This window comes from Octodon degus, unplaced genomic scaffold (assembly GCF_000260255.1).
Source record: "Octodon degus isolate 3935 unplaced genomic scaffold, OctDeg1.0 scaffold00135, whole genome shotgun sequence".
Lineage (NCBI taxonomy): Eukaryota > Metazoa > Chordata > Mammalia > Rodentia > Octodontidae > Octodon > Octodon degus.
Window position 1 is genome coordinate 6840411 of NW_004524711.1, and position 14658 is coordinate 6855068.

The following is a 14658-nucleotide window of genomic DNA, read 5'->3' on the forward strand; positions in this document are numbered from 1 at the left end:
TATATATATATATATATCAGGATAGATACACTACTTTCTCTTAGTTCAATGAGAAGAAAGAGAACAACAGAACACACTGATGGGAGTGCCTAGGTGGGCCATGGAGGAGTAACCTTGAGGGTCTATATCTGGTCCTTTGCCCTTCTCTCTCTGGCACTGTTATTCTGTTCTTCAGACCTCCTTTAGCCAGAAGCTTTGCTGTGCCATGATCTTCTGCTATGAGGAGTCTGTCTTTGAGCCAGTTAAATGTTGGATCAAAGTCTTCAACACATGAGCCTTTCAGGAACATTCAACACCCAAACCATAACCAACCTTTTGCATATCTATATGTGTGTATACACATATGGGTATCAGTATGTAGTTTATATGTATAAGTGTAAATATATATTCACCTTTAGTTATATTATAATTGATATAATGGAGACAAATAGCTTAAAAATAAAATCTTTAGATAGGGCTTGGCTATGTACCTTAAGAACATTAAGCATTTAATCTTATACTTCATTTCCTGTAGGAATAGAAGACTAGCTGAATGTGGAGACAGTTTCATTTCTATCAAATGACAGAAACTCAGTTTTGGCAATTAATATAATTATCCACAAGAATATGGTATTTGATACAATCCTACCAAACATCACCATTATGTTTATATAAAAAGGAAAGATTCAATTATGGAAAAGTTACATCTCCGAATGAAAACTCATTGGCACACCTTTGAGATTGGAAGAGAGGTTACAAAGATTGTTCAGTTGATAGCTTTTCCTTACTACAAAAATGACAAAGAAAAGACACCATGAAATCTTTTGAACAGGCCTAAGCAAAGCTTTGAAAATAATTGAGTACCTACCTTCCCACCTTAATCAGATTGAAGTGCAGCACTTCTTTCCATTAGTACTTGACTGCACTTCATGCAGAATATTGAATGAAAGATAGCCTATTAAAAAGTGGTGCTGGGAATACTTGCTATCTCTTTGCACGAGAATGAAACTGGACCCTTATTTCTCACCCCACATAAATTAAAATAAAAAACAATAAAATTTAAACATAAAAAACAGAAACATTAAATCTTTTAGGAGATAAATTAAGTAAAACCCTTGATGAAATCGATATAGGAAAGGATTTCTAAACAGGAACTTCATGGCACAAGACACAGCAGTGAGACCAACACATGGGGTCATGTCAGACCAAAAAGCTTCGGCATAGCAAAAGAACTTCAGTGAACAGACAACCTATAAATTGGGAAAGGATTTTTCCAGCTACTCTTCAGACAGAAGTCTAACATCTAGAATACAAAAAGAACTCAAAAGAAAATTAAACCATCTCCCTAATACTGGGCCAGAGTCTCAAATCATAACCCAGAGATTTGGTTTACCTCAGTGATCAGTGTCTCATTGCTTCTGGTCACTTCCTTTCAAAAATGAATAAAATGTGGTCTATTTGAGGTGCACCAATCATCTGTCCTCAAGATTTATTCATTCTGCATTTTTAATATTTAGCCCAAAAGATAATATTGCTTTGGCAAGGCAGAGGGACTTTTTAGTTATAACTCAAATTCTAAAGTAGTTTACAATGATCTTACCTGAAAACAGCTCAGGGCTTTTGTAACGACAAGTGAAATATGAATCCCAAACATATCTTGCTACTAGAAAAGAAATCTAGTCCAAATCAGATCTAATAAAGGTGCAATTATATACCTGAGAGAAGTCATAACTTTAATATTGCTTAGATCTCACCTAGAATTAAATTGGTGAGATTAATGAACTTGAGAATATTCATACAATGTGAATGAATACAGTCTGATAATGATAGCAATAGAAAGAAGTTAAAGCATATGGGAGTTACTAAGAAAGGACCTGACTGTATCTTCAAATATTTCCAAGACAATACCAATAATTAGAGCTATCAAAAAAAAAAAAATAGCTGACTCATGAAACATGAGTGCCTGTCACTAGCTAGCACTTAGACATGAAGCCCCTAAATTATGACACATTTCATATATTTTATTCTATAACAACAACAATGATTGAACCTTATAAGCACTTACTATGTTATAGGCATTCTCAAAATACAATCCACTTAATATTAATGACTGTCTTATTGTTCCATTTTAAAGATGAGGAAAAGAGACTCAGAGAGAATGAAAGAAAGAGAAAGAGTGTTAACAGTACTGTAAGACTACACACTTAGTGGAGGAGTTGGGTTTCAGACGGTCTTAGTCACTTTCCCATTGCTGGGACAAAATACCTGACACATTCACAGCTTAAAGGACAAGTTTATTTTGGCTCAGGCCATTAGAGGATTCAGCCCATAGTCAGCTGGCTCTAAGGCAGAAAGGGGATGACGAAAGGAACTGGCAGAGGACAACTGCTTATCCCATGACAACTAGGAAGCAGAGACCCAAGGGAGGAACTGGGGATGAGAATCTACCCTTCCAAGTCGTGCCCCCAATCACCCACCTCCAACCAGACCCCATGTTCAGTTATGGAACTTACTAATGGATGAATCCACTAGGTATAGTGGCTTTATAATCTGATCCCAATACATGAAACTTTGGGGGGACATTTCTGATCCCAATCATATACAACTCCTTCCAAAAGATAAAATAGGTAAAACACTTAAAGAAATAGATGTAGGAAAGGATTTTCTAAAGGATTTTCTTCTCCCAAAGGTTAGCAAGATAGCTCAGCAGATTAAGCCCTTGCTTAGGTAAGCACAGGGGCCAAGGTTCGATCCCTGGCACTGCATGCCACACTGGCCCTGTCCCTAAGCACACTGAGCTAATGATGGAGTCTAGGCATGGTGACACATGCTTGTAACCGCAGCACTAGGGAGACAGAAAGCAGTAGGATCACTATGAGTTCGAGCTGCCCAGTGAGACCCTTCACACACACACACACACACAAGCCTAAAGGATTTTCTTCTCCTAACTCCTTATATCTATTCTCAGGAATAGTCTTAGGAGATTAGCTATATCCTATATTTCAGAGGAAAAACCTAAAGGTGGTACAGTGAGTTCTTGGAGTGGAAGAACATTAGGGCATGAAAGTATTTTGTAGACAATTAGTTGGAAACATGTACACTACAATGAAACAGAGAGGACAACAACATGGCAGAGACATTCCTAAAATCACGCAGCTAGTGGTCGAGTCAGAACTAGACTTCTAATTTTTAAATTCCCTGCTCTTTCCACCACATCCTGCTGATTCTCTCATCAAGTAACATGATGCAGGGCATCCCTGTCCTGTGACCCCAGAGGAAACCACTCGGCATGGCCATCCATAGCTCTCCTGTGGACTAACATCTGGGACACTTAGAGGAAAGCAGTATGTTAAAAAAAAAAGTATGGCAACCTCATGGGATGGAATTCATGCTGCTGCCCAGAGAGGAAAGAGGGGCAGGAGGTAGACCCTCAAGTCTTTCATTTATACTTTCTTGGTATTAGAATGTGCTTCAAAGGCTGCCAAGGTAAAATGGAGAGGGACATAAAGGCTCAGTGTAATTAAAACATAGTCAAAGGGGAGACTTGGAGAGGAAGAAGACTGAAATCTGACCAAATTACACTTACTGATGACACTTTCCTTCCAGTCTGATATCTTTCTAGCACCACTTGCATCATTTATAGGTTCTAGAGACCTAATTTGCCTATACTAAGTAAGGATTGATCATAAACTCATCTATAGCTGAATAAAACTCCTCCTCACATTGTCCACTACTATCTGTTGAAGAGGACATTGTCTATCTGGCCAGCATCACCTTCCCTAGGGACCACTGGCTAATTTCCCTTGAGTGAGCCATCATGCAGTTTTGGAGGGCTGCTCTTAACTCCCATTCCCCAGGCTGGGCACTTTGATGCGCTGGGACTAATAAAAGGCTGTTTCACTGGCCGCTGTTCTTTCTTCAGAGGAACTCACATGTGCTGAGTTGAGTCCCTGCAATCACTCCTCAGGCCTCCAACTGCACCTTCAATAAAAGAAACTTTATCTTTCTCTGTGGGATTTTCTAAGCAATAGGATGAAATTGTTCAAATGCACTCTCACCTTCATTTGAATTGAGACTATCTGAAAACAAAGCCAACACACAGAAAAAGAAAATAGATAAACAATAATCAGCTGTTCCCAAACCTAATGGCAAGCCTAGAGTGCTCAGTTTTCAGGGTCATTATGTATCCCATGTTGCTAAAACTAATTAGGGTTGACTATCACATGCAATTCTATAAATCATGATAATTTCAATCTTGTGCTATTAAATGCTGAGAGATTAAGAGTAGGCCAAAGACTGAGGGCTATCCCAGAATATTCACTTCTCTAGACCCTTCCTAAGCTTCACTATTAAAATTTTTAGAGCTTCTATTATCCTAGTAGAAAGTCCTCTGAATCACTTTTCTGACTATCCCTACATTGGTAACTAAACTATCTCAAAGAGAGAAGACTTTGCACTACATTTTAAATTACAATATCATTGGAGAGGAATAAATCTAAAATCATCAGGACCCAAAACTATGAAATGTATCTGAATGAGTGTGTTTGTGCAAAGACCCTGTAAACTGAGGAGCTTATGCAGAGAGAAATCACAAAAGTTTAAGGTGTCATGCAAAATGGGCTCAAGTTCTCCAGATTTTCACTTACACTGTTGGGTCAGGCAGGGTGTGCACACAAGAAAGACGGATGGAACATTCTCTTGTTTGGTGTTGACTTGGAAGAGTTTTGATGGAGAAGGGAGGAACACTGTGACAAATGGAGGGTGGAGCCAAATTGGGGGACTGCATGCAGAGAGCTGGGTGAGCCAAGCGCAGTGCATTTTCGGAACTACAGCTTCTGTGGTCTAGGGGTCTTTTCTCCTCCAAGCCTAAATCTCATACAGACAAAATTCTTTCTTCCCTCCATGCAGGAGAAATGTAATGTAAACTAAAGCCAAAATTGATACCAACAATCTCAAGAATGCTGAGCAATAAATTTTACAGCCTCCTAAAATCAGTCCACATTCTTAGAGGAAGAACCAGCAGGGTGGCCGGTTGGTTCTAACCAAGTCATCCCAGAGGTCTCACTGACTCTGCTCTGACAGCACTGGAGTTTTCCCTGCAGTGCAATGAACGTGTACTGGATGAGCAGGATGTGTTAGATTCTATTTTAATTCCTTAATTTAAAAAGATTTATCCCCAAAAGAAAATAAAGTCCAGCCTATGTGGTTCAGACATGATAAATTTGGCTGGCTCTCAAGTCTTTCCTTAGCCCGCATGTCCTTCCGAGCCCTACCTCCTAGAGGTGGAAGGATCTGACAGAAGTCTGCCGCGGCCTGTAGTCAGCATGTGACCTCCAAGGTGCTTCAAGTCCCAAGCGCAGCAGCTAACAGCTTGCTCTGCAAAGAGAGCAGCTGACCCAAGGAGCCAACCAAGTGGCTGTCATCTCCTGGTAGGACTTTGTGTGCTTGGGCTCCACACTTCCCATCCGCCCAGAAGAAAGACAACCTCATATCCACCAGGCAGAAATAACACAAATCACATCCAGATGCCAAAAGCTATTAATCCTGACAGTGAGAAAGATCGGGCCAACCCTGGAAAACTAATTTCTTACTCACCTTCTCTATGTGCCCAGATACTCTCCATCAAATATCCAAATACATATGCAAAATACTTCATTAAATTCTTCTTTTTATATCTAAATTATACTAATTTGTTTATATAAAAATTATGCTAATACATATGCTGATATATTTTGTATAGCAATGATAATCATTTACTTAGATCCTTTTTCCTACAATTTTTCCCATTCTAACAACCACATATAGTTCAACCTGGATTGGTGAATTATAATTATACCATTTAGCCTTCCTGAAAAATTTTTTCTCTAATTGCAACTATGGACTACTTTAAGGTGGCGAGTACAGAAGGAATAGGATAATGTATTCAGTGAGCTGTGTAGGAGATTATTGATTATACAGGAAAAAGGAATTTATCTTCTTCAGACCATAATTCAAAATAAGCCTTTAGAAAGAGAAAAATCGCTAGCCATGGTATGTGGAATCATCTGATGAAGAGTAGGAGACAGATTATAAAAATAAAAGCACATACTTTTTCTTATAATGAAAAGGTAGATAAATTTGATCCTTTAAAATGCGAATGGCTGTAAGTTAAAAATAAATTATAGTATGCACAAAAGTGCAATGTAAATAACAAAGCAGGAAAATATTTATAAAAAAGGGTACAAAACTGGGGAAAGAAAGGCTTAACACATTTAAATGTAATGAGTTTTTATAAACCACTAATGTAAAAACCATTTAAAAACAGGACCAAATTATGCCCAAGAGATTAAGTGAAAGTTTTCAGTAACTATACAGGGGAAAGTTCAATATTCCTTCTAATTACAAAATGGCAAATGGAAATAACATATTGAGATGACTTTAATGGCAAAAAATGATTTTTAAAATACCTGGTTGTGAGAAAAGACATTAGTAAACACTTTCTGGATATTAATTTGACAAATGGTTTTAAAATATGAATGCACTTGACCCAGGAAAGCTGCATGTGATGGTACACACAGCTACAAAGAGGAGGTCACTGACCGGAAGGGAGAGGAAGAACAGTGCCAGAGCCCGCGGACTCTCCTGGCCCAGCTCTACAGGCCCTGCACAGCAAGGCTGCTGGCTGCAACACTAGCAGTTACAAACCCAGGGGCTGTGCCTGGTGTTTATGCAGCTGAAGGTCAGCAAGAGGCTGGGATTAGATTGACTGAAATCTGGCTTATGGAAGAAGCAAGACATCCTAGAGCTCTTCTGCTCTGAACTTCTCGTGGGACAGATGAAGAAGGGGGTGAGGTGTGAGGAATGAGCTCCCCTGTGACCTCCCCAGGACTGAGCCCAATCAGGGCAGCGCTAGGACTCCAGGTCCTGACCTCCTGACGCATCCCCAAGGTTCCTTCCACCGTTCAACCCAGTGAGTTGGCTCTCGGAATGACGTGTTTTGTGGTCTGTCATCTGGCTTTTATTAATAACCAGCTAGCTTGGTGCTTTGTAATGATCTGTCATAATGTCCATGGCTATATTTTTGGCCCCAGTTCCTTCTAGTGCAATGGAACAGGAAGAATACTGACTAACAGGGGTCTCAAGGTGCCACTGGTGAGTGGTATGTATGTGGGCAGACCCTATCCTCACCCTAAGTTTTGCCTTTCATCTGTCAAAAATGAGAATTGCAGAGTAACAATTCTGTGCCTTCTTTAGAAATCTTTTTAAGTGTTTTCTGAAAGACTTGCTATTTTTAATGCATAAACAAACTAGGAAGAGTGTTGTGTGCCTATTGAGAAGCACTGAAGCCCAGTAGTTTGAGACTGGCCTGGCCAACATAACAAGACCCTGACTCTAACACTAGTGATGATGATGATGGTGATGATGATGATGATGATGATGATGATGATGATGATGATGATGATGATGATGTACAAGCTATACGCAGGTGAGCTCACAGAATAGAAAGGCATATAAGAAAATCCACAGCCTCAAAGGAATTACTGTGCAAGTATATACTTGGAAAGTAACTGAAATAATAAAATCAGAGGCTATTGGATTTTCTGCAGCTGAAGAGGATTCAACTTAAAACCCTCAAACTCTGCTGTAGAGATAACTGATTTTTTTTTGGCTACAATCAGAAGTCATGAACTAGGTGTGATCGCATTAGAAAAAACATGAACCACATCTATGATTTTCAGTGTTTTGGTGGCCACATCAAAAAAGAAGAAATAGGGCCAGTGAGATAGCTCAGCAGACTAAGCGCCTGCTTAGGCAAGAGAGGGAACCAGGGTTCAATCCCTGGCATACATGCTGCACCAGGTCCCAACCCCGGGCTTACTAAGCCAGCAACCAAGACTGGGTGTGGTAGCACACACCTGAAATCCTAGCGCGTGGGGAGGCTGAAAATAGGAGGAACACTACAAGTCTGAGCTGCATAGTGAGACCCTGTACCAAATACATTTTTAAAAACAGCTGAAGTTAATCTTAATAATATATTTTATTTCACACAGTTTATCCTAAATGTTATCATCTCAGCATGTAACCAATATAAAAATTATTAATGAAATATTCTATATTCTTCTTTTCTTACTAATCTTCAAACTCTGGTGTGTATTTTGCACTTAGAGTACATCTTAATTCAAAGGTTAAAGTCTTTTGGAAAACTTTGATTTTTATTTTGTTCTCATAAAAACAGTTGAAATATGGTCAAATTATTTCAAGTATATTTAAAATTTTCCCCAAAACTAAAATACATGTCAACTTTTAAACTAAGTTTTTAAAAAATCAATACTCAGTGCATTTGACACGTTTCAAGCACTCAGTAGTCACATGTGCCTGCCATAGTGGACAACTCCAGTCAGAGTCCTGTGATGAAGTCTGAGTCCTCTGACACCCAACTACATGCTTTGCAGGACACTCACCAGCCCAGAGCATGGGGCCACAGTGGTGGGAGCAGACTGGTATTTAGGTTTAGGTGAAGGTCATGAGAGTAAAAGTGAATGATCAATTAAATAGCTTAAAAGGAGCTTCCTTCAGGTCAAGATGAGGTGAGGGCTGTTGGAAAGAGAGAGTGAAGGCTATGCGATCTGTGAAGGACCACAGATGACGGCTCAGTCAACTTTTCACCTCCAGAGAAAGATATTTTACATTTTTAGAACAACCTAAAATGATATAAAAATAATTGATAAATATAACTTTCTGAAGCCCCATCCTTCTGTGAGCAATACATAAATACTTATATTCTGTCATGGCTTGGGGTTTTTGCAAGGTAAAATGATACAATATAGGACACATTTTATAAGATTATTTTATAATCATCCAGAGAATCATATACAAAAAGTGTAGGGACCAGGGAGATAACTCAGTGATCTAAGTGCCTGTCTGGTAAGCACAAGGGCCCGGATTCGATCCCTGGTACTACATGCCATGTGGGCCCCAGAATCCTAGGTGAGCAGGCCATGCCAGCCACTGAAATTGGGCACAGTGGTATACACCTGTAATCCCAGCACTGGGAAGGCTAAGGACAGGAGGACCACTACGAGTCCAAATTGTGTAGTGAGACGCTGTACCAATTAAATAAATACATAAAAGATTTAAAAATAAGAATAATGATAGGGGCTGGGGAGATGGCTCAGTAGAATAAGTGCTTCCCTGGCAAGTGCAAGGGCCTGAGTTCAATCCCCAGTTCCGCAAAAAAAAAAAAAAAAAAAAAAAGAATAGTGATAAAGTACAAGAAATCTCTCCACACACTAAAACCAAAGACTCCAACTGAGAGTCTGGATCCTAATATCCTGTATGAGCCCAGCTGAAAACTTAGAACACATAACAATGCTTCTCACAAGTCCAAATGAAGACCAAGAGCAACACGGCAAGGTCTCATGCAGGCCTGCCTCATGACCAAGGCTCAAAGATCAATGGCAGAAGCTAGGAAGTCTGTACCAGCGGGATGAAGGATCTGTGCCACAGGCTGAGGGACCTGAGCTGCAGCCAGGAAGCGACAGTCAAGGTAAGCACCAGAGCTCCCACAAAAGTACCACAGCCATCCTCAGCAATGGTGAGGTCCCAAGCTCCTCCAGCGATGAGGAAAGCTGAGTTCCCATTAAGAAAGCCAACGTGACAAGCTTCTCCATGAGCCTGAGCAATGCACCATCTTCCCCTCTGCAGCCAGGAAGCGATGCTCAAGATGAGGACCAGGTCTCCTCCAAAATGATCCACAGGGACCAGAGTTCCCCCAAAATGAACTGCTGCCATCCTCCATGACAAGGAACTCCCAAGCTCCTCCTTTGACAAGAAAGCCAAGTTCATCAGGAAAGCCAGCATGACAAGGTCCTCCGGAAGAATAGCCCAAGACAACCAGCAGCTTCCAACGGCTTCTCCAAATAATCCTCAGGTGGGCCTCCCACACCCAGCACCACTTTAGTTCAATTCAGCTGATTGTAACAAGTTGACTACCAGTTAACAATCTACTACATATTCTTTTTACCTACAAGCAATATGTCTTGAACTGTTACCCCCCACTTTTAATACATTATAATTGAAGAATATGATCTTTGAAAAGTGATTTTTACCACTTTCAAGTGACTTTGCAATGATATCAACTACATAGTTTCTTGCAATAGTCTCTTTGTTACAGTTAGAAAGCATCAAATTCATAAAGAAGGTATTGACACCCAGCTGTTTCCAGAACACACCTACTGCAGAAAGCAAAAGACACCTGTTGTTGATCTTACTTTTTAATCTTAATAGTTGCTTTCATAAGTAGAGCTTTGCTTACAAACTGGTCCCACCAAATGCTCTAGTGCTCATGTTCTCTTGAACTTGGAAAGTGGGTTGAACATATGGTTGCCTAAAAACATCCTGCTTAGGCCATTAGTATCTAGAAAATTGCTTTGGTTCTCTATTCTATGTTCAATGCAACATTGAAAAGTATGTATTCTGTCAGAGACATTTTTATTTACCAAACATTAATATTGTGTCATTTTGATTTATGTCTTCTATGTATACAGAAATTTTGCAACTCTACACATTATTTCTTGTCTGCACATTTCATTTACATTCATCCACCTCTAACCCTTGAGATAAGCCTAGACAGTTAAGGGCCAAATTAATTTATCTCATGTTGAATCCCTGGTGCTATACTCCATACCAACAGCACTGTAACTGTTTTGTTGTTTTTGTTGCTGTTGTTGTTGTTGTTGTTTATGAACAAGACAGTGAGAGGAAATGACTGCAATAGGCATGGCATAGCAGAACCTCATTTATTAGATAAAAGATGCTGGAGAAGTAAACAAGGAGAAGGGCAGATGAGGCCGGTGTTTGGGAGTCAAGTTGAGCAGACTTCTTTATGCACCTTGTCCGTTTCATCTAAGATCAGACAGAGCAGAAGCAATCCTAGGAGTGGAGGATAAAGTAGAGAAGTCAACTAGAAAGTTGACAGATGAAATTAACTTTTCTAACTCTCTCCCTTAAACAAATATTCAGTCCTCTTGCCCAAAGCACTAGGTAACTCAGACATGCATTGCCTGAAATGTTACAAGTGTTAATGGTTCTGTTTGTAAATTACTCAGTGATTTCTAGGCATGGATACTCTACATTTTTACAATTCCTATGTCATAACCTGGAAATGCTATATGTGGCCTTTATAGGTGATATGGGATGCTTTCTGCTAAACTTATACAAGATGGTGGTGAGTTATAATGCACCAGGTGGAGATAAACTACAATGGGTGACAAATTCAAGGGACCCACAGGTGGAAATCCAACTGATGTGCTAAGCCCCATGCCATCCCATAAGCCTGATGGTGTAGATACCAGAGGAAAAACAAAATGATCAGGCTGAGGTTGGTACAGCAGTACTTGGCCATGCTTACCAATTAGGATAAAGTCAGAGGAAGAATGAAATGTGGCTTAATGATTGTCTACTGGACTAGATAATTCTCCATAAATGGTCCATTAATATAGACAGTTATACAGAAATAGCATTCAGTATAACAACAGGAAAGTGGATTTAGCTGTGCAATTTTCCTGGTGTGAACAGAGTCATCGTTAGTCCTGGCCAAGCTAAAGAACAGCTCTATGGCCGCAGTGAGTCATTTTCCTTTCTGGCTCCAACAGCCTCACTTGTATCCATTTGTTTCTTGACTTACAATGGCTCAACTTAAGAATTTTTTTCCCAATTTTGTAGTGGTACTAATGCATATAGTGTTTCACTTCATGTATAAATATATAAATCATTTATTTAAAAAAGAATTAAAATTCAGTGCAGCTTTAATTCATGCTCCTCCCAGAACTATGCCTGACTCTCAAGAAAAAGGATGGACTCCTCAGGAGGTCTCCATGGAGGCGCAACTCAGAGACAACTACTTGGGCTGAATGCTCAGAAGACCCATCTTAAGGTGTGTCTGTAGACATACTTCAAAGAGCAAGATAGTTAGGATAGATATTCAGCTACTTACTCTTAATTCAATGAGAAGAAAGATTTGTAGTAATAGTGTTTGGACAGGATATCATGTCTGCATCTTGTGCTATGGATAACCACTTTGAAGACAACAATATGCAATGTATTAATTATTGAAACTGTCCTACTACTCAGTTTTGAAACTGTCTCATTGCTATTTGTTTCTCAATAAAATTAATGGGGGAAAAAAGGAGCAGGATAACACATTGCTCAAGAGTGGCTTCCATGGGCCACTTCCATCAGACTCACCTGCAGAATTTTTATAAAATCATATTTCTGCCAAAGATGGTGGTGCATACCTGCAATCTCAGTTATTCTAGAAGCTAAAGTCAAAGAATCACAAGTTCAAGATCAGCCCATGCAGCTTGGTGAGATCCTGTCTCAAACTAAAAATAAAAAGGGTTGGGGTGTAGCTCAGTGATAGAGCACTTTCCAAGCATGCAGAAGGCCCTGGGTTCAGTCTCCAGTAGTGTCCATACACATATACACACTGTGTGTTTACACACACACATACGTACATACACATACACAAGTACAGATTTCTGAGTGTAGGCTAGAACAGTGATGGCGAAACTTTTAGAGATCAAGTGCCCAAACTGCAACCCAATACTCATTTATTTATTGCACAGTGCCAACAAGGCAATTAGACCTGACTATTTGATACTTGGCTGCTTGGACAACTTGGCTAGTTTGCTGACAGGGAGGGTTCTGCATGTTCTCTGTGGCACACCTGCCGTGGCGCTCAGCCTCTAAGGGATCAGCATGCTTCCTTTAGGTGGGACTTCCTGCAGCGTTAGTGTTTACTTGAATATGAGAACCCCTGGTCTGATGCGTGAAAGCAGAGCAGACCCCACCTAAACCCAGGACAAGAGTGAACTCAGGATATTTGCTTCTTCTCAAAAGGCAACAAAAGAAACCAGTTAAGTCTTGAGCTTTACTTGTGGTGGTCAACTAAAAAATCCAGTGAACAGAAAGACAGTTCACAGCAAGACCAGTGACCCAGAGAAACCATTAGTCCGAATGAACATTGGTTTCTAGAAAAACTCTTCAACTGGCACCTCCACCCCACATGGATTAAATGACAGCAGGGGAACAATATAACAACAAGAATCAGGTGGCCAAAACCCCTAGCTATCTGAGTGTGTTGGATAAAATCTCACTACCTGGCAGCCCTCAAATCAAACAGATCTTAGTCAAGGAGAAAAATTCAGACTCTGGATTCTAAGCAAAGGTGTTTTTATTTTAGATATTACTGACCAAACAAAGTTGCTTAACATGTGCTATCTCAACCTGCCAATGGGGAAGTATCTCAAAAGATGAGAACTGAAGCCATTACCTGATGACAGCATCCCATGGCATGGTGATTCAAAGCATGCATCCATTCTCTTTTCTTCATGTAAGCTCTGAAGGCAATGAATAGTATTGGAGAAGGGAAGGCCTATGAACAAATGAACAGATATGGAAGAAAATGGTTCTACGCTAGGTGCCCACAACTCCACATCTGACCTTACTTCACTTCAGTTCCATAAGAAAAAAAACCTTTGCTATCAGCATCACCCCTCCTCCCAAAGGCTTGGAGGTCATTGCTCTGAAACTCAGAAGAAAAGTGGACACCCAGAACTCCTATGCATCACTGGGAGGATGTCAGGGTGCACCTGGTGCAAACACTGATTCGCAGTTGTAGGGACTCAGGAGGCATTTGGTGAATTGCACTCCTCCTATTTGGGGTAGTTGTTTTATTCCAGTTAGAAATTAATCCCTCTTAGACTTGCTTCCTCCAATGCCCACTCCCACCTTTATAAATGTCCCCACCCAATTCACTCTCCTCTCTCCTACACAAGGTCAGAATATTCTTCTGTTTGATACTTTTTGTTCCCCTCTTTCCTTCACATTTTCCCAGTCCCTCTTCCTGAAGCAATGAGATGAATCTGTGGAAACTCAAGCTGCATTCTGCTCCCCATCCTAAACTCAAGCTAATTCCTGTGAGGTCTGCAGTGCAGACTACATTGTACAAGGGTCCCAGTCATTGAACAGGTGACAAAAACACAAAGCATCACAGATGGAAACTGTGTTCTCACAATCCTTTTTAGGGGCCCAAGGAGGTCCCTGGTCATTGGAGGGAAAGAATGTAAATAGAAGAAAGGGAGAGGCATTTGCACAATTACACACATCAAGGGAAATGGAGAGATTTGAATTCCTAGAAAAAAGGAGTTTCACATGTTTGTGCCCTGGAGATACCAGATATCTAAACAGCTACCCAGTGCATAGAACCAATCTGTAGCAAGTCAGAATCAACAAACCAACCAAATAATCAACCAATATAAGTAGTTTTATGCCATGAAAGCAGGATTTAAAACTGAATCATCTGTGTATTGGTTATAAGCATCTTATTTTTTTTTGCATCTAGGAAGGCGCTAGCATAGACGACTACCATCATGTTATCTCTACTCTTTTTTTTTTTTTTTTTCAGAACCAGGGATTGAACTCAGGCCCTTGAGCTTGCCAGGCGCAAGGGCTTATTCTACTGAGCCATCTCCCCAGCCCCAACCTCTACTCTTGGCATTAGATGCCAGTTAAAGCCTTTTGCAGATCAGTTAACTGCACATCTGGACCACCACTGACAGGCTCTGGTCTTTAGTTTTAGAATCCTGAATCATATCTGACACCCCAAGAATCCCGGATGAACCAAGGAAGGATTTGTGG